This window comes from Chroicocephalus ridibundus, chromosome 1, assembly GCF_963924245.1.
Source record: "Chroicocephalus ridibundus chromosome 1, bChrRid1.1, whole genome shotgun sequence".
Classification (NCBI taxonomy): Eukaryota; Metazoa; Chordata; class Aves; order Charadriiformes; family Laridae; genus Chroicocephalus; species Chroicocephalus ridibundus.
In genome coordinates, this window is record NC_086284.1 from 60196023 (window position 1) to 60218051 (window position 22029).

Consider the following 22029-nt stretch of genomic DNA (forward strand, 5'->3'; position numbering starts at 1 on the left):
AGAACCAGCTTGCCAAAGTTTGAGAAGAGCAACCAAAACAAATTTCCTATCAAAAAGCACATGATAAAATAGTACTTTGGAATAAGACATGCACAGCTTAAGCTTGAGCACATGCCCATGTGTTGATGTGTGTGTATATGTATAGGTACATGTGGCGTCTTTTTCATTCATAAAACATGAGCCATCTGCTATATGTCTTGGAAAATAAGAGCAGATTCTCCTCCCCCAACATTGTATAGCTGATGGAAGTGGCTTGGGAGATCTTTTGAATAACAAATAACGTTGATTATGAGCTTGCTGGTTTTAGTGTGTTTACCACAGCAAAGGCAATCTCCGTGGATTCCTATATGATTTTGCTTGTTTAGCTTCTGTACTCCCTCCATTGTGTATAATTGTACTACAATATAAAGCAGCCTCCTGTGACATATAACAAATGTATAAAGATGACATTTACTAACAGTCCCCACTCAGACAATGAGGCAGGAAGAATCGAACCCCGTTTGCACAAAGAAAGGCACTATTAACAGAAACAGGGTGTGTATCAGGACATGATTACTAGACTGCTGAAAACTTGCAGGACTCTGGAGGGTGGAAAGCCCCTGCTGAGGCCAAGCACAATGGCTATTCCTAAACCCATACACAGTCCATTCCCTGGAGATGTGCTACCTCCAGAAACTGGCCATGAATGAAAGCCAGCTCTCCATTCTTGCAAAGCTCAAATCTGCAATCAACCTTTCTCTTTCAGCCTAGAATAGACCTTAAGGAAAGTATTTGGCCCTTCAGCCCTTTCTCCAGGTGAGTCTGGGGCTTCACTGTGCTCTTCATACAGACTCCATGAAGACTGCCCAACTTCCTTTTGCTAGCCCTGTGGTGGACATCCATCCGAGCAGTTCTTTAGCAGTGAGCATACAGCCAGTAAAACACTTATACACTTGTCCCGTTTACAAGTCCTCTTTTTCTGCCATTCTTTCCTGTTTAATGTTCCCAGCTGCCAGGCATTCCTCATTTTTGGCCGCCTAGCTGGTTTCCAGGATTGTTGCCCATGCTGCTGTTCCTCGTAACACTGCGGCATCATATCCTGAAGGAAGACTGGTGTAAGACAATTTCCCATTTGAGTAATCTTTTTTGTTCAAGCAGGAAAGATGATTCCTTTCTGTCATCCCTACAGGCTCTCCTCCGGTGACAAACCTGGAGTTTTATAGTATTTTTTATAATGATGAATTTTCAAGCAGAGACCATCAAGTAATGTAAATCAATATGGCTTTGCTGGCTTCAGAAGAGCCATGCTGATTTACTTCAACCAATAATGTATCCTTGTCTGTCTGCCATAACAGAACACTTCTCTCAGAAGCAAATTAAATATAGTAGGATTTCAGATGTTTGGGTGACTCCTTGGATTGCATCTTTTATTTTTCTTCCTATTATTTTTGTCATTATCCTTCCATTCCCTATAAGGTTTTCTGCCTGACCTAATGCAGTCATGATTCAGGCTTGGTGAAAACTGTCTTAACTTTGACACATAACACATACCATATCTGTGACTTCTGCACTTCTATTAGTCAGTCAGAAAAATTAGCTTTAGAGCCGGTGGTTTCCCACTGACTATCTCTGAGGAGTCTGGAGATAAGACTTCCTCTCCAGTTCCACCCACTGGGAAATCATTAGCACGGCTCCCTCACAGACATGAACTCCCTATAACATGCTGTTCCCAGGCACTCTCCCTCCTCCCGGATTGCCTTGGTGTCATGGAAATGTGATTTTTATTTTTTTTCCATTGGTATTTCGTTCTCGGGCAAGCTCATAGTTTGCCATGGTATGCTAGAATAACACATCCTTGTCCTAGACTCTGGAGACCATCCTGAGCATAATTGGATCTATATTGAGCCTGCGATTCTTTGAGGCTTTCTCAACATTTTACACCATACACTGCCACCGCTTCTCCCATCTGGTGACACGGCTCTGAGAAATAGCAGAGCTGAGAAACCTGTTTGTCCTTAAGCTGCTATCTGTTTCCTTTTTGAACATTGGCAATAAAAGTCCAGTCAAGTGCCAGAGCTGGCCCGTTTTTAATTTTCAATTCAATTAAGCACATAAGAAAAAGGATTTGTACTTGGCAGTTGCTGCCCAAAGGTCCTGGTTAAAATAATCACCCACAGGAGCCATTCAGATAAGCAGAGGGCAGGAGTTTTGGCCACCTAAAACCTTCCCTTGTTTTCTCTCCTCCTCTCTGCCTGCTCTTTATTCCTCTAGTTGTCCTCTGGCTCCTTCTGCTAAACCCATTCTCACTCTCCCCATCCCCGATCCAGCGTTTCAGCAGCACCTCTGCAGCAAAGCCATCCTCACCCTCTCCAACCTCCTCCCCGCAGGGGCCAGCTCAGCCTGAATAATTCACGTTAGGTTAAGTATTCAGCAAGGGGGCTGGACTGAAAAACTCCTCAAGCCTTCCTAAGAGCCTGAGCTGTGTTTGCAGCCAGGGCACAGGCAGCGACTCGCTCCCTGATCCCGAGGGAGCAGCGAGGGTGAAGATTTTGAGGGTTGCCAGGCATTTGGTCTGTGCAGATCTGCTTAAAATTAGAGCCCACCCAAATTTCCGTGTTTAAATATGTTACCCACACGTATCTACAGCGCTAAACAGATTAATAATTAATTGGCATTAGACAGGCAGTGATGATCCACAGAAAGCTTTGCGGACATGTTTGTTCTAAAAAAAAATGAACACTTTTTCCTCATCCCCAAAGGGTCCTCCAGCCCATAGAAGCAGTGGAGAAAAGACTGCCTTTAAGAACAGATAAGGTCAAGAAAGACCATAAGACACAGGAGGAGCAGGATGCTGCAGAGGAGTGATTCCCAAAGGCAGCCTGTACATTGCCTGTGACTTACGACATACGTAGCTGTCAGCTAACCCCATATCTACGATTTAAGGGTTCCGGCTGCGTAGATCATGCTTGCTGCAGTGCAGTATCCTGGTTGCTTCTGCGCCGCGAGACAGGGATCCGTGTGTCCTCTGGACAAACGCCACTCCTGTGGGAGACCTGTGGGAATCCCACAGCACCACATGGGAATCCAAGAGGAATATTTTATTTTGGTAGCATCGAAACAATACCAAAAAACCCAAGAGATCAAGGACAGGAAGGACAAGGGGACTTTTACAGGGAATAAACTATTTAGAAGCCTCTTGCTTTGGACAAAGGGGCCTTTACAGGGAACAAACTATTTGGAAGCCCCTTGTCTCTTCCCTGCGCTACCAGATGTAAGGCTCACTCGTCTCCTTTTATTTCAAACAAGACTTCCCTATCTGGCACGCAGCTGTGGAAGTACAGACAATGAATTTACATGAGGAAAGCTCCTAGCAGCTTCCACGCTTCTCTGGCAGATTTGTACAAACTGGATATGACATTACCAGCAGCCAGCCACATCTTGCTCCAATAAACACTGTTATTTATTATTAAACTAAAGGGGACTAGCTCAGCAAGGGCTAGGGAACTGAACACTGCTGGCTGGTCTGTGGAGTGATTCAAATGTATAGGTTTTACCCAGATCTAGGCTGTGACAGTGACAAGTTTAAGGCGGAAAAAGACACAAGGAAGAGTTCTACCTTCATTGCAGAAAGCTGGATTTGGGGAAATACTTCCCAAAAGCACAATTACTCTCACCATCCACCTTATACTTGAACAAACTCTACAGTTAGGTTATGCTCTACAAGCCTTTTCCTTGTTGTTCCCTGTTTCCTTGCTGAGAAAGTGAGTGGCCACTGTGCTAACCCTGTTTCTGTTTCCCAGTGGCACCTTTCAACTTTGTTCCTAACTTGTGCTTCATGTTCATAACCGGAGTAGATCAGAAGAGGCCCAAACCTCAGTGTCAGCCAGGAGATACTGGACACTTTCATGCAGAAGAGGAGAGGTATTCCACTTGGCTCAGCCATCGCATCAAGAAAGACCCTCTCAAAACCCTTCCTGTGATACCAAATGGCTATACTGGTTCCCTGTCATTGCAGTCCCTTTCCAATGTCCCCATTCAAGTTCTGTACTCCCCAGGGACCTCCTGCAGGGTGACTACATGGTTTCTGGGCAGAAACTCAGAATGTGTCTCCAGAATGTGTTCTCCAGGGAGTGATGGCGACAAGACTCTGGCTATGCTCAGATCCAGGCTTGAGGAACAGAAAAGCTCTGGAGGGCAGGAAGAGTATCTCAAGGAGCCACATCCCAAAGGAATCAAGAAGAGCTGTGAGGTTTCTAGATATATGATTCAAAAGGTGTTTCTTGAGGAAGAGTGAGGTAGGGCTGCATTGCAAGGGCTTAGGAGCTTAGGGGCTTAGGGCTTTGAGGTAAGGCTCAGCAAGGAGGGTTCTTGAAGGAGAGGAAGGGTGTCCTTGGAAATTGACTGCAGGCTCACTTTTAGGCACACACAGCCCCATGGACAAAGTCTTCATGTGGCGCTGTATGCAATCACTGTCCCTTATCTAAGTCTGTGGTCTCATGTCAGCTTTGCTGAAAGGGAAGCAAGGGCTGGAGAATCAGAGACCACATGAACTTCTGGGCCCTTGTCTAGAAAGCAAGGGCCCACTCTGTACGTGTTCCTGGACTGCTGGGGACTGGAAGACGGGCACTGGGAAACAGCCACCAACATCAAGTGAGGGGAACAGACATTCTGCTGAGTTGAGTTGAACTGAGCTGAGTCCTGGTCTGGGCTTGGGAAAAGCCACTGAGCATAATGGGGCACAGTGATGGTAAGGGGTCAGCAAGGCAGTCCTGGACTGGAGGCACTGGGCTGCTGAGGGAACAGTAGGAGTGTCATGTCGTTGGATACCAGGGAGCTGAAGGCAATCCAAGGGACCACCTTGGGGTTAGGAAGCAGACACTGCGGAGGGTGGCTCATATATCCTTGGAATGCTGATCCCAGGGGAAACTTAGCCTCATTACTAGAAGTTTTCCCATGGACAAAATGAGACAAGGTGTTCCCATGGGTCTTAGCCATTCACACCTTAGCCAGGGATGGGGGCCCAGGCAATAGAGAGGGCTGGGAGAGAGGTTTCTCTGGAGGCTGCTAAGGCAGGAGAATCCCCATGCCCTTGTCAATTGGTGCCTGGTGTGAATTTCTTGGCACAGCCTTCGTCTAGCTCTAAGTTATTCAAAAGGTTCTTCTTTTTCGAAGGTAAGGTTTTGACAATATGCAGTAGTACTATTATTCCCGATCCTTATCTTCCCATATAAAAATCATAATCCCTTCCATACTCTCACCCTTGGCTCAAATAGGCCATGTGACAAGATATATTTAACTATGCCTCTATGAAATCTTAAGACTGTTGTCCAAAAATTTATCTCACATCTGCTTTTCAGTGCAGTGGATATTGATGTGCCTGACAGGCAGTGGTTTCATCACACAAGCAAGCTCACTATAAATAATATTTTCAGCAGTGGCAGGAGAGAGCATTCGGAGAGGGGAGATGACAGCAAACCAGGAAGCTGTGGCGCATGGCTCTAAAGCTTGTTCTGAATTTCAGTTTTCCATGTACATTTGGAGAGCAGACTTCAATTCTGAGACAGAAAAACAAGTTAAGAAAGTAAACTGGCAAAGAAGGATTGAGCGGCTCACGTGAACTACAGCACTCCTCAGATCATGTTTTTGATGGGACTCCACTCTCCTGCCCCCATAGACCCACATTCCAGCAAATCCACTCTTATCCCACAGAAGCTTACCTTTCTGAGATACTTTTTGGCCTGTCAGCAACATTGCCTAATTATTTCTTTTTCTTTGACCAAGAGGAAGTCCCAGTGACTTAGCACATATCTGCAGGGAATTTTTCCTAATCTGAGGGATATCTAACCACAAACTCCACAAAGACTCTTGTCTTGAAAATGTTCAAGGTTGAAGAATGAGGCTTGCACCATAGGCAAATAGGAGGTGATAGTGTATGAGAGAGATGCCAAGTGAGGATAGACCTTGAGGGGCCTTAAAAAAAGAGACTTCCTTCATTATGTGACACAGTGAAAACAGAAAGCCAATGAAGAAATGCATAGACTGCCAACATTAAAGCATCAAACTAGGAAATCTAACTCCCTCCTTGGACATATTCAAAAGTCATCTGGACCGGATCCTGGGCAACTGGCTATAGGTGGCCCTGCTGGAGCAGAGGGCTTGGATTAGATGATCTCCAGAGGTCCCTTCCACCCTCAACTATTCTGGGTTTCTATGAAATTATATTTGCAACACCATTTTAGATGAATACCTGGAGGATCAGACACTTGCGTCCGTCAAAGCCAGAGAGGTGGTGATTCAGGAATCAAGACATGCGCTGATTCCAACAAGTGTGTGGCCAAATGTTTTAAATAAGTAGATAAACAGAATGACTAGATTGCAGGCATCTTACTAAGAAAGATCTGGAACATGGTTGAAATCAGAACTGAAGTCCAAGATAAGAGCCTGACCTGCAAGCAATTTGGTTGCGTTTTCCACAGTGCTGAAGCATGTAAGGAGGTCTTTCTGGCCTTCTTGACCTTGATCAAATAGCTAGGCATCCATGGGTATGACAGAAAGAAACAGCCTGAGATGTTAGTTTGGACAGGGAAAGAAAGTCTACAATGGGGAGGAGGTTCTGAGGTAGTCCTATGTTTTTGTGGAGGAGGTAGTTCAGCTGGCCATAATTACCCATCTTTACATCAAACTATTTGTATCTATTCTTAAAGCAATGCCTTTTTGTACACTTCTTTGCTACAGTTTTTTCCAGAACTGAGTTATCTAGCTTCCGTATGAGGATGTCAAGTGTAATAGCTCCACAAAAGTCAAGAGATGACAGGTACCGATTCTCTCCTATCAGCCAACCCTGTCAGAAAATATTAGATTGGTTCCACACGAGTTGTTCTTGACAATTTTGCCTTAGTTGTACCTTCCAGGTGCCTGACAACAGCTTTAGTGTTTCTTTCAATAGTTTTTACAATTGCGGTTAAGCTGACTGGTGCCACCTTTTTCTTTTGAAAATTAAGTACAAAATTTGCCCATTCCCAATTTTCTAGGACCTCATACATTTTCCAGAAGCTCTCAACTATACCACCAACAGCGCCTGAACTGCTGGTGGTCTCTAAATACATGGTGGTGAACTTCATCAGATACCAGGAACTTGGAATCATCTATCTTATGTACACATTCTTTGTCCCTTTGTTGTAATCCCTCCTATCTTCAAAAAGAGCAAAAAGGGGGACCCAGGGAACTACAAGCCAATGGGCCTCATCTCAGTCTCTGGTAAGGTGGTGGAATAAGTAATCCTGGAAGTCATTTCCAGGCACATGAAGGACAAGAAGGAGATTAGAAGTAGTCAGCATAAATTCACAAAGGCAAGTCACACTAGACCAACTTGATAACTTTCTATGATGAAATGACTGGCTTGGTAGATGAGGAAAGAACTGTGAATATTGTCTGCCTTAACTTCAGTAAGGCTTTTAACGCTGTCTCCAATAACATCCTCATAGACAAGCTGTTGAAGTATGGGCTGGATGAACAGTGAAGTGGGTTGAAAGCTGGATTAACAGGCCCAGGGGGCTGTGATCAGTTGCACCAAGTCTAGTTAGAGCTTTTAACTAGCAGAGTACCCCAGGGTTCAATACTGGGTCAAATTCTGTTCAGCATCTTCATCAATGACCTGGAAGGTGGGGTAGAGTGCACCCTCAGTAAGTCTGCTGAGGATACAAAACTGGGAGGCACAGTTGATGCACTGGTCTATCCAGAAGGGCTTCAACAGGCTGGAGAAATGGGCCAACACGAACCTCATCAAGTTCAACAAGGGAAAGTGTGAAGTCCTGCAGCTGGGGAGGAACAATCCCAGGCATCAGTACACGCTGGAAGTCAACTGTCCGGAAAGTAGCTTTGCAGAAAAGGACCTAGGGGTCCTGCTGGACGCTGAGTTGAACATGAGCGAGCAATGTGCTCTTGTGGCAAAGAAGGTAAATGGTATCCTGGGATGCATTAAGAGTGTCACCAGCAGACCAAGGGAGGTGATCCTTCCTTTCTACTCAGCACTAGTGAAGCCTATCTGAAGTATTGTGTCCAGTTTTGAGCTCCCCAGTATGAGACACATGGATATATTAGAGACAGTTCAGCGAAAGGCCACTAAGATGATTAGGGGACTCAAGCATCTCTCCTATGAAGAGAGGATGAGAGAGCTCAGACTGTTCAGCCTGGAAAAGAGAAGTGTCAGGGGAATCTCATCAATGTATATAAATACCTGAAGGAAGGGTGCAAAGTGTACGGAGCCAGGCTCTTCTCAGTGGTGCCTAGTGGCAGGACAAGAGGCAGTGGGCACAAGCTGAAACACAGGAGGTGCCATCTGAACATCGGGAAACACTTTTTCACAGCGAGGGTGGCCAAGCACTGCTACATGTTGCCCAGGGAGGTTGTGAATTCTTCATCATTGGGATTATTCAATAGCCATCTGGACATGGTCCTTGGGCAACCAGCTCTAGATGGCCCTGCTTGAGCAGGAGGGTTGGACCAGATGACCTCCAGAGGTCCCCTTAAACCTCAACCATTCTGTGATTATCTTAATAAGCTTTTATATTAATTCACAGCAGAGTTAAAGATTTAGCAATGAGCACCCTGGGCTTGGACTCCTGACAAACAGCATACTTCACAGGACATCAATTTGGGTCATAAGATCCTCAAAGGGAGGACAGCCAACAATTATCACCATTCATATCCTCTTAACAGTGCTCATAGTGCTTGATCTCAAGGGAACAGAGCACCCTCTATCCTTAGTGGAGCCCATCAGGCAGGTAGCTCTTCTGGGGCAGATGGTTTCTCCTCCACTGCTGATGGTACTGCAAACCTCAATAACTGTTCTTTTCTCTTGTCCTTGGATATTTCTTCTGACAAAATCTGATGAACCTAAATGTTTCTCAGCCTAACCTAGAGATGGAGAGATGCATCCAATGCCTTTACTCACTCACCCAACATCTGGTCTTGCACTTTATAGAATCATAGAATAGTTAAAGTTGGAAGCGACCTTAAAGATCATCTAGTTCCACCCCCCCTGCCATGGGCAGGGACACCTCCCGCTAGACCAGGTCGCTCAAAACCCCATCCAACCTGGCCTTGAACACTTTGTTTCCACAGATTCCATGAGCTCAAGAAGAAGCAAAATTAGCAGCAGTTATGGTGTCACTAGCTTTACAGACCTCTTTGCTGTCCTTCCTACAGTCTTTTCCCAAAGTATTTCCTGCAAAGAGTCTGATAAACCATTTATTGCTCCTCTCCCAGGAGATGCTCTTAAAAGGGTCTGACAGTATTAAGAGAAGTGTCAGATTCTGTTATTGTAACAGTTGCCTCATGACTTATGCATTATATATAACATATGCATTATTTGGGAAAGAATCCAAAGCTATCAACATACAAAGCCCATATAGCACATTTTAAAAGCCCTTTTAATTGCCCAGGTGTTAGGCATTACACTATACTTTGAAAGATCGTGGTGTTTTCCAGGACTTGTTTCATGCATGCATCAGGAAGAGTGCTGCATAAATATGAGGCCAGGCATACAAACAACCATGGGCTAACTCAACTCTGTAAACCCTAGAAATTTAATGTTTAAACACAGAAAGGCAGTAATGGTCCAGCCCCATCCAGTTGAAAGCACTGTGATGGTTTGTGTCTTTTAGCTTCGGGGACATCCAACAGATAGAACTGGTGGGTACAGCTTCAGGCTGTTGAGATGCACAGACTCATGCTCTCAATTACTCTCATTTGCAGCTGCACACATTATCAATATGGTAATGTCCAGCTGTATGCGTAAATGGACCATGATGTAAATATACACAGAAGAGATTAGCACAGATACCGAATTTAAAATGGTGCCTGCTTGGCAATGTGGCCATCTTGGAATGAAGGCAAGGAGAGGATCTGCTGACTGGAAGTGGTGTTCAAATCCCCACCACCTGCCTGTCTCCTTCATTTGCTTTATTTCAACGGCCAGGAGTATAGCCAGAAGCTTCAACAGCCAGGAGCTCGCCAAGTCTTTGCAGAGACATCCCTTTAAAGGTGATTGTCCAAAAATATGAGGGTAAAAAACATTAAGTGGAGCAGGAGATTCCTGAAAATTACAATCAGCTTTTACCCCTCTAGAAACGTTCAAAACTTGCTAGTGACCTGCTCAGATTTTTACTGCAAGAACTTTTCTCTCTTACTTCTTTCCTGCCTAAATGTCCTCCGGCTCTTAAATGATTGAAACCCACTAAGAAAGACAGATCACCTTTTGATAATTTCTAATGGAATGTGTAATCTGGGATTCCCTCCCATGCTGAACTCTGTGACCCAGAATGAATATGTGCAAATTTCAGAATTCTAGTTCAATAATTAAATGGAAATATAATAAAGTAATTGAGCTGTTCTATTGCAAGCTTACACAGAGAGATACTCGTATTGGAGTAAAATTGAAGATTTTACATGGACAATGACTTTAGTACAGAATCATGGATAGAATATATGAAAAATATATTCTAGTTTTTAAGAAAAGACTACATGTAAGGTAGTCTCCTTTCCAAAATAGTTAACTAATTGCATAGATTAGCAGGGTCATTGGGATACTCAAAAGTATTATGGTCTATTCTTTCAAATGCAATTAGGAGCATTCAATTTAAGAACCAGTCTAAATGGGCTCATTTTACTCCATTATTTCAATCTAGCTAAGAGTAAATCAGTGAATAAATCAACATTTTACCATTATCTGATTATTATGGGATTAACAGGAAGCTGATATTACCAAGCAGTTCTTTATAGATTGGCACTCTACTGTAATAAACCTTGTTCTGACTAAGCTGCCACCGTGCTTTTGCACTATTTTATATTTCTGTGTGTTCTGAAGTGCTTCTAAAAATTGACAGTGACTGAAAACGATATTGCGTATAGCCCAGATAAAGCCCATAATGCTCCTCATTGTTTCACACGACCTATTTGTTGTCTTCTTCAAGCTTTACTGTGTTTCTACTGTGCATAACAAATTGGTTTTACTGGCTGTGTTTGCAAGTCTTACAAGTCTTTCAGTCCTCAAAATAAGACTCAGAGGAATTAACCACAGTAAAAGCTTAAAGTCCCAAACACTGACTTCCTGAGCTAGAAAAATGAATGCCCTGTCTGCTAATAGTAAATACACTTTTCCCTTTAGGTAGATCAGCTCATGGAAGGAGACACAAAACAATTACCCAGCGTGTTCCACATGTGTAAGCATCTGACAGCCATGGTGTAGGCAGGCTCTAACCTGTCACATACAATATTGGAAGGATTCAAGTACAGTCACCAGAATTTTTAAGGAAGTCTTCATACCTGCTTAATAATTTCAAAGTGTTTGACACTTCAGCAAAGAGGCCTCTTGCACAGGAGCCAACTGAGTTAACAAGAATTGGAGTTGCAGAGAGCATTATTTGGGTATCTATCTGTACCATGTTTTGCCCCAACTTTCTCCCAAAAGTTACTGCCTTCACATTAGGTGTTTCCATCAAAACAACATCAAATTCTGTAAAAAGGCAAAGGGAAACCTTTAGTGAAACCACAAGATGAGCTGCTCAAAATTATTTCAGTCTACAGCTGATGGACAACTAGAAGTAACAAATAGATTAGTAGCCATTAATAGCTGTCTCAAGTTTCAGGAAGAGATGACCATATTTACCCCCCAAACAGACAAGAAGTCATCTGAAAGTTTGCAACAATATTGTGTCTGTGATATTAGCAGGGCAAGGGAAAAATACACTTAGTTTTCCTGGATGGAGCAATATCAAGCCAGTGCAGTAAATGGAAAACCCTCCAACATGATTTCAGAAATACCAGTAAGTAAAGGTCCTTTACTATGTACACCTCAGAACATAAACTTGTGCCACCTAATGTCCCTGGAAATTATGTGGGTGAACCCAAACAAGCCCTGCAAACCAGACTGAATTCACATACACAAGAACAGGACTATCCAGTTGACAATAACAATGTTTCACAAAACAGCCATCCCATCTTCAACCTCTCCGTCTTCACCCTTAAGGAATATCTTCCAAAACCTAATCAAAAAACATCATTGGAAACTACTATTCATAACTCAACTGAGTATTAAAAGTCCCAGATTCAAGGACAATACTGGCTTTACGACACTTCAAATTCTGGTGAATCCTTCCACAGAAGCTTGCTGGCAGGATTATTTCTGGTTTTTACGTTGCACAGTTGTTGGGTGCAAATGGGCATCACACCACGACTGCTGATCTGAACAGGGAGAGCAACCACCCGAATTGCATTTTCTGCAGACCTGGATTCTGGGGTGAGTGGCTGGCCTGGGACCAGAACCTCTGTGGACTTGGACAAGAAAAGCTTAGTTAGGACCTCTTTCAGGCTCAGGTGCGAGATAGGTATCTAGTATCTTAGCTCTTCCTAGTGGTGGGCAGATATGGACAAGGCTAGAGGGCACAGCTTAAGAGGCCTTGAGAACTTCAGAAGAGAAAAACTAAAGTGCTCATGGAGTTCAGGCACCTTAAAGGCTTACTGATGTCCAGCTCCAACAGCGAAGGCAAAAGCAAACTCACAACCAAGGCATGGAGACAGTTAGTTAACGGATCTTATCCAAAACTGCCCAGTCTTGCAGCTTACTATGTGGAAGGTGATTATAACAGTGCGGTGGAAGTGCTCCTGCCAAATAAAGCAGGCAGACCCTAGACGAAGACGTTATCCACATAGGTGTGGTCCCAGCTTCAGAAAATTTCTGAAAATCCACCACCTCTATCTTCTTCTACAAGGCGACTGATTCATCTGTTTCTTTGCTGCCTGCATTGCACTGTATTGTACCACTTCAGGATGGAAGAACACTGAATCGTCTGCTCTTTATCCAAGTTTTTATGTTGTACAATGGGGAGAAAACAGAGAGGGTTCTTTCAACTATGTAACAAAGTGTTCTGAAAGTGGATACTTTCAGAATAGAAACTATTTTGTGGAAAAGTTTGGATATTTTAGTCTGGAAAGTGCCTAGCACATTTTTATTGACAGTAGAAAAGAAAGAGAAATACCATAGTAACATAAAATAGGATATACACCTTCCCCAACATCAAATAATAAAATATGATATAACATACTGAAATAATAGAAATAAAAATATGCTGATAGTTGAGTACTGCTTTTTCAGAGGGAGCAGAATACTAGTTCTCCCGGATGATAAGCTAATTATTGCCTTTCTGAAACAATATAAAGAGGCAGAATGTAACAGTCTAGAAAGAGCTACTGTCCTTAAAGGTTACTACAGGAAGGAGACTACTAATTCAGAGGTCAAACATTTGGGACCTATATTAACAAAAATTAGCCAAAGTAAATGATGCAGTGATTGAAATATACTGGGGAGATTTGTTGGAGGGAACTGACCAAATACACTGCCTTGCCTCCTCTGTTCTGCATAATTAACTATCTTATTAAGTAGACAATTGATTCACTACTTTATTGATTGATTGTTGCATTCATTCTCTCTTTCTGCTTTTTGTTTTGCTGCCAAATTTATCAGTTTAATTGCACAACTTTGTCCCTAAGTGATTCATTCCCTAATCAACTCTCTCATTCACTGATGAGCCTGTTTCTCACCCAGTTCACTGCTCAGCTGAATCCCGAGCCTTCACCTGCCTGATCTTCTTGGCATGTGTGACAAGTTGTGGGGCCCCTCGGGGTTCAGGCTAGGGGTTCCGTTTGATGCTTTGGACATTAGGAGATTTGACATTTATTCGACGTGTGCCCGATGAATAACTGCATGGTAAATTGGCAGCGATCTGGTTTTTTTGTTCTGATAGTGAACTGGAGCGACGAGAAGTCACAGTACAGGGGCTGTAAAAAGTCAGTGATTCCCTGCTTATATGGATGTCTCTTTTAGACAACACACTTGTCTGGATGACAGCTGACTGCTATCATACTGCCGGAGGTAAAACTGCTTTTCAAATCTTAATTACAGAAGACAAACAAATCTGCTTATTGCAAGTCCAGAGGAGGATACTTAGACAGCCTGACCAGCTAAAAAGGGCAGCAAAAGCCACTTAAAAATTAAATCAGGTTGCTCAAGGCTTTGTCCCTTCAAGTGTTGAATACCTCCATGGAGGTTTGATGCACCACTGCTCCTGGCAGCCTGTTTCCATGCTTGACCATCCTTTTTGGAAGATTTTTTCCCTACCTCCAGCCAGCACTTCCTCTGGTGCAACTCATAATGGTTGCCCGTTCACCTTTCGCTGTGCACCTCTCAGAGGAGCTGGGCTCCATCTTCTCCACAGTTCCCCTCCCAGTAGCAGAGGGCAGCAGCTAGATCTCCCTCACCCTTTCTCCTGCATGCCATGTGCTCCAGCAATATGACAACACGATAGCAAAACAAGAAACCACCAGATGAAAGAGGGGAGATTTGATTAGATATTAAGAAGAAATTCTTTACTGTGAGGGTGGTGAGGCACTGGGACAGGTTGCCAAGAGAAGTTGTGGCTGCCCCATCCCTGGAAGTGTTCAAGGCCAGGCTGGATGGGGCTTTGAGAAGCCTGGTCTAGTGGGAGGTGTCCCTGCCCATGGCAGGGGGGTTGGAACTAGGTGATCTTTAAGGTCCTTTCCAACCCAAACCATACTGTGATTCTGTGTGTGATTCTGTGAAACGAAACCTGCTTAGACTAATTTCAATCTACTAAATCAATGCAGATCGTTTTATTTCAAAGAGGCAGCCAAAATCCAAACCAAGCTGATTTCCTATGCTCATATCTAAGCATCCTAAGGGAGTCTCAAAGGCATCTCAGTGACTTCAGTGACCAACCCCCATGGACACAGGACACAGCTTTGGCTACCAGAGCAGCCCCTGCACTGCTGAGCTTGACTTCTCAGCCTTCCCAGGCGAAGGAGGTGCAGCCCACTTCCAGCTGGCCCTCTTTGCAAGCACTTCCCTTCCAGTTTTTTTGTACAAATGCATGGCTTGCTCGTGGTAAGGAAGTCGGTGAAACCCTGGCATGGACCCAGGCTCTCTTTTTCTGCAGCACGCGTGAACATTTCAAACTGGAGATTTCTGAGAGCAAAGTCATTTCTCCCTGAAATGTGAAATTCTAGGAGGTGTTAGGAAACAAAATGAAAAGGCAGCCACAGGTCTGCCACATTTGAAATTTAAGATGATACAGTGTGAACATTTATAAACATTTCAGCTTACAAATGGCTTAATCAGTGAATCAAATTTAAGTCTTTTACATATCTTTTTTTTTTTCTGCTTTCACTATATTCATACCAAAATGTCCCAGGCTCTTCTGAGTTCTGTGCCACCACCTCCCTTGGCAGAACTCCCCCCACCATCTCCCCAGGCCTCTCTCTGAACATGCTGCCTTGTCTTTAGCTCCCGCTACCGGCTTCAGCTTTGGGAATTCAGCAAATTACAGCTTTTGGAATTAAAATATAAAAGACCACACATCTGCAGCAGCATCTGTGTAGTGTCTATGACTAAAGCAGAGCCCTACACTTGCCATTCACTGCCACCTGTTCCCCAGGTACACAAAGGTTTGCCTCTGGATATGTGCTATGTCCAAAAATGTTAACATAAGTACAATTTGCACAAATCACCAGACTCCAGAAGCTTAGCATTGAAATCAAGCGACAAACACTATGAAACCCATGATAAAAGCTGGAGAAAAGACAGGACTGATCTTGTCCTCTGCACAGTAATGACCATGCCTTAGTCTTCCTTCTAACGGTCTTCACTATTATACGAGGAACATTTTCAAATCCTAGAAAAAGGACCTGAGATCCTGAACGATTTCCTCCCAGTGAGGATTTGCCCAAATTCCCCCCATGCAGAAGAAGCACGGCCGCCCAGAGACCTGGCATAGGAGGACCTTCCCAGCCCAGCAGGTCCCAGCCCTCCCGCAGCCATGACCCCTGGCCAAGGGGGGACATGGGAAATGTAACGCAGCTCCCAGGTTTTGTTTGTCAGTAGCAAAAGGAGTGAGTAGCAAGTCATTTAAAAGACCTCTCTCTCTTGCTTATCTATGCCTTTTGTGAAAACAGATCAGCCACTGGAAAAGACATTTACAAGCAAGCCTTAGAACATCGCAGTCTATGTAACTTTTGTGGAAAAACTGAGTAAATACATATGTAACTAATCTTTCCTCTTCCATGGGACTGGCTGATTACTGGAACAAGTAGGGGAAAAAAAAGAAACCATCATTTTTGGGCCAAGCAATTTTATTTGGTATATTTTGTTTTCCAAACAGAAAAAGTATTGTTTCTCTAAAATTAAGGACAGATTGAATGTTGTGTGAGGTCTAAACAGGACTGTGTGTTCGATCATTTGCGGTTAGGGAAAAAGAGCAATGGGCCATCTCTGACTGAGGTGCACCAGACATTTCTTTTTTTTTTCTTTTTTTTTCTTTTTTTATCTCCAGCTCTTCACAAAGCGTGCTTGTGTTCAAAAAGAGATGTTTTCATAAGCAAGCTTTTGTGTACGGCAGCGCTTCAGCTGTATTTCAGAAATTAAGAGTCATCCATCTGAGATCCGCTTTAATGACTAATTTCCCTACCGTAGAGTTTAAAGTACAAAGAACTGCCAGCGACTGGCAGAGCCAAGCTTTCAGTTGCCATGCAACACCCCTGTCGCAGGTTTCCCTTCATCTTCTAGTGCTTTTACTCCGGCTCTGTTCTTCATGGATGAAAGTTATGCAATGCTTTCTAGATACTTAACAGCAGATGTATTAAATTTCTAATCTGATATAAACCAGACTGCAATTTTCTACTGAAAAAGTCACATCAATGAATTTAATAATGTTTTAAATTATAGTCTTTGATAGCGGTGTATCTAGTTTTCAAATTTACATTATGCTGATTTTCCAGGCATATGAACCAGTGACAACTCCCTTTTGTCTATGTCTTCTTTTAAGTGCCTGTGGGGTTTTGCCAGTATTTTGGGGGGGGCAAGATCTCCTCTGAAACTTTGCAAAACCACCCGTTGACACACCAGTTTGTGGGAAACGCAGAGCGCTTGCTCATCGGGAGGCAGAGATGGACACTGTGACTCCTGTGACGGTAGGTAGCTGCTGGTCAACTCAGCCCCTTCGTGCTGACTGGGCGGGAGATCCAAGCTGAAACCTTTCACCTGAGTTGCCGTAATAATCAGGAGCAAAGGGCTTTGCTATCCGTTTGGATCAGATTTGGAGCAAAAAAGTGGACATAAATGACTTGGTATTTTTCAATGAGACTCTGAGTCACAGAGTTGTCTATGCTGTTGCCTTTTCGTTCAGAGAATATCTTCCTACTTTGGAAAAGAGTAATTTAGTATTAGTAGTGAACTATAACCAAAATTTAGAGTAATCTAGACACACTAATGCAGCTACGCATTCACGCAAGGCTCCAGAGTAGCTCTGGATCGGCACAGGCAGCCACTTCTAAGCACGACAGACATCACTCATCCAGAAAACGGTGCTGTCACATACATAAAGATGATTTTCCTTTGTTTTCCCTCTATGGATGAATGCACAGGTTCTCCTGTGGTGTTTCTGAAATCTCTTTTGAAAACATTAGAGCCTAATTCTATAAATTAGTGGAATAGTTTAAATTTCACATAGGGTGAAAGTGGTGTTAAATTTTGCCTCTTTGCTGTGATGATGAATATTCATAACTTTCGTTCTGCTATTTGGTTAGTAGAGTCATACTAGTGGTTTTTACAATAAAATACATCTTTGAAAATAGACTATTTACAGTATCTAAATTATGTTCAGAAACAGCCTAGAAAGACGCTGCCTCCCAGCTTATTTTCTTCAGTTGTTGACCTGAGATTTATAACAAGTTTTACCATGTGACGCATTTGTATGAGTTCAATGACTCTCTTTCAATACGAATGTTAGGCTTCGTAAGGCATAAATCTTAAGAGGTGAAAGGCTTTTTTTAAAGGCAATAGTACTTTAATAAATTGGCATTTTATAAAGTGGGGTTTGCTTTTTCCCACTGAAAGCTTCATTCTGCTGCAGAGGGAAGTGCAGATGAGTCAAGAAAACAGAATAATTTTCATTGCATTCAGAGTCTTTGAGGGAAAGCTAATGTGTTCCCTGGTTCTAAGAAGGATCGTGTAAATCTTCTCCTGTGCAGACTTCCATAGGAACCGTTCTGGTTTTTTTACAAGCACCTTCTTCTCCTACTCCCTGCTGTTGGTTAGCCAAGGCCGGGTCAGCCCCAAAGGTATTGCTGGGAGCTCCTGGTCCCCACCAGTCCCACACATTTCCCCTCCTTACTCTTTGATTCCTGCGGAAAAGAAATGCATGGGGGTCAGAAAGGAGCCCTGCTCATCCCTGGCATCCCTGTAGCCCTGACTTGAGGCCTGGCCTCTGTTGATGTTAAGAGCCGAACAGATTACTTTCAAAGCAATCCAGATCAAGCCGGTCTCCTTATTATTTTGTGTCCTTTATTTTTCCTCACAGCTGTTCCTGATTTTTTGCATCATTTTTGTCGTAGCAAGGCTTCTTAAAAAATACTGGCCTTTATCCAGCATGTAAGAAAGGTTTTCCCTTTGTTGCTGTGTCATTGTTGCTCTGCCGATCGATCGCAAGGTCCATGCATTATATATCTTTTACGTAAGTTCGGGGAAGTACAATCAGTGTTCAACCGATAAAGTCAGCAAGTCTGCATGCAAAATTTTCAGAAAACCTGACTCCTGTTTGGGCTGATAAAATATAGCAGTTAAGCGCATTTGACAAGGCATGCTGAGTATAATACACAGGAGAGAGTATAATACATGGGCTTTTGGTAAGGAGCATTTAATTTGACAATGACCACATATCAGCAGGTATTTTCTCTTGCTCTGAACAAAACGTTTACCCTTACTCTTTGCTTTATGTTGTTTCCCAAGCTTTGGATTCACTCATAGAACAAATAGCCTACTAGGTGGCTCTTGAGCCTCTCTGTCTCTGTGAGGACTGTGCTGGAGATGTTAACTCAGCACCTCACAAAACAGAGCTTTTTTGCTGCTGCTGTTTTCACCATTCACCCAGCCTGTGGCCTCCCGGGCTTGGGAAACAGCGGGACGTCTCTGCACAAACCAGGTCTGCATCCCTCCTGCACGAAAACAGACAGGGCAGATGTTTCCACTACAGCGCCCCTGCATGTCACAGACCTGGGGGAGTTCCCCCTTCACGAACAGGGAGGTGCGACACATGTTAAACTCCTGCCCTGTTGCAGGTGGGGGACATGCAGCAAAGTACAGCCCCAGGACAAACAGAGGCTGCCCGAACCCTTGGAAGAGAAATCTGGAGCCCATTTTACAGTGAGCAACCCATCACTTTCAACCTCAAGCTGGGTTGCAATAGGCCAAATCCAATAACTCTTGGCGCTGTTTTTCCCTCGTTGCGCCTGTGCTGGTAAAAGAGACAGGGAGGCCATAGACTTTCCATCCTCTGCGCTGCTCGCTAACTCACTTGCCAGCTTCTGCTGATAGAATCATAGAATGGTTAGAGTTGGGAGGGACCTTAAGCATTACCTAGTTCCAACCCCCCTGCCATGGGCAGGGACACCTCCCACTAGACCAGGCTGCTCAAAGCCCCATCCAGCCTGGCCTTCAACACCTCCAGGGATGGGGCAGCCACAGCTTCCCTGGGCAACCTGTTCCAGTGTCTCACCACCCTCACAGTAAAGAATTTCTTCCTGATATCTAACGTAAATCTCCCCTCTTTTGATTTAAAACCGTTACCCCTCATCCTATCACTACACTCCCCGATAAGGAGTCCCTCCCCGTCTTCAGCCTGTGCAAACCAGCAGTCTCCCAGGTCATGCCCAGGTATGGCTCAAGAGAGAGCACACTTTGTGGAGGCTGTCTATCCATCGGCAGCAGAGACACGCGGGTTGCCATACTATTTGACTTCAGGGCCAGGACACGGGTGCTGCTCTGCCTTGTTCAGTGGTGCAACAGAGCCTGAGAGGGTGCCGCCGGCTTTGCACAGAGCTCTTGGATTCAGGAGTACGCAGCTGCCGATGTTTGCTGTTTCCAGGATGCTAATCTTGACTCGAGAGCTCGCTGCGTTCCAACAATGCACATCTTTCCTTTCTATATAACAGTGCGACGAACTGTTGGGCTTTACTCTGTAAAAGGTGCTGCTGCATGCAAGTATGTCAGGTGTGCGGACCCACCCCGCCATTAAAAATAGCAGCAAAAGAAAGCAAATCACAGAAAGCCGACATGCCAAAAATACGTACAGCAACCTGGCAGTCATACTGTGCTTCCCATTTGTCTGTGACGCAGAAGCTGTATTGCAGCACGCTGCGTAAAGAAGATTTGGGCATCGGTATGTATGTGTATGGAAACATCCACCTGCGTACACGCCCACGTGTTAAAGGATAGAGCGTTTTGGAGGGCACTGCTGCGTATTCTCCTGCAACTCCTTCCTCTCTCCTACAAATATTGCACCATTTTCAAATCCTATATTTTAGCCTTCTTCATGCCATTTCTTCCTAGGGGAGCCTTAGCAAGAAATAAAACTTCTTGCTCCCTGCTAAATCTCTAACTAAAGCTGGGAAACAAGCATTAGTGTTTATACTGAAAATCCTGGAAAGGAGAATCACCTGTGTGTCATTTAAAATAATCACGTCAATTTAAACAATTGTGGTAAGAAATTAGATCACAGATGTCCCTTCCAACGGCGAAACAAACATTTAATATTGGTTAATCTCCTATCGATCAGGTGGGAATTGATTCTGAATGGACAAGCAAGTCCGTATTTGCAGTGAATGAGAAACACATTACATGAAGAGAATGAAATGTGTAGCTTGCGAGACATTCTAGTGCACATGACGAAGGACAAAACAAGAAAGATATGAGGGTATAATGAAGAACGATATACAATAATTGACAGTGCAGAGACAGATGCAAAATACATGTTTTTTGTAAATGAAGATGTGTAAATTAGGAAATGATTTCCTTAGCTTGCAGTTAGCAGAGCAGACTCATAAATAAAAATGGTTGTTCGTAACTTCTTGGAACACTACAAAAAGCATCCCCAAACCCTAGGAGTTTGAACAGTATATTTCCTTGAAGTCTAGTTCAAAGCACCAGTTTTCAACTTTGTTCCAATTAATAGCAAAAGACAGGAAGAAATCAGGACTGAAGTGGCTAGAATTCCAACTTTATTTTCCTAAATATAGACTAGCGAGATTTAATTTTCTACCTTGGGTGCCAAATTAACACTTTGGTTAAGCTCTGGTAATGGTGGTACTCCTTTTACTTAGAATTTTTTAATTTTTGCAGGTGATGTGTTGTGTTTGCAGGTGTCTATATGAAGTAGCTTTTAATGGCAACACTGTAACCGAGACACTATAAATATTTTATTAATGTATTTAATACAGGCAGTTATAAGGGAGGGAGTAAATTTTGAGTTTTCTAGAATGGCTAATGGCACAAGAAGCCCAGGTCAAGACAGACTTTCCTTTTTTTTTTTTTTTTTGACGAAAAGCGCTCCTCTTTTCTAGTGAGTGCTCTCACTTGTTTACGTTCAGTTACAAATATCAAGTTCCAAAATATCCTACATGTCAGTCAAACTATTGTTCCAGTAAGTTGCATAAATAAATGTAGCAATGTATTATTAAAATCGCACACGCATATATAACTTTATATGAGGGCAGGATGTTTAGAATGCCGGCAGTAACCTGACCCAAACTGGACATGGGACTGCAACACAGGGGTTTGATTTACATGTGCAGAGACACCTCCTGTTTTGCAGAGATGCTAATGCCCACCATCCCAGCAATATTACACTTCATTGGGAAGAACACAGCATCAGGAGTTTCCCAACAAACCACAGAAATCTCATAAATCCCCAAATAAGTTTTTTTCCCTGGCACGTATTTTCTTCTACAGATAAGACGTTAATCTCTGGATGGAGTATGGTCTTCTAATATAAGGCTAAACTTACAAAACTTGCAGTACAGAAAGTCTTGACAACAGATAGCTTCTGCTTTCCTCGATTCAGAACCTGAAGGTCCCGCTTGCCGGAGACACCAATAGCAGGGGTTTGCCTGTCAAATTGAGCTTATTTCTGTGGGTCCAAGTAAGAA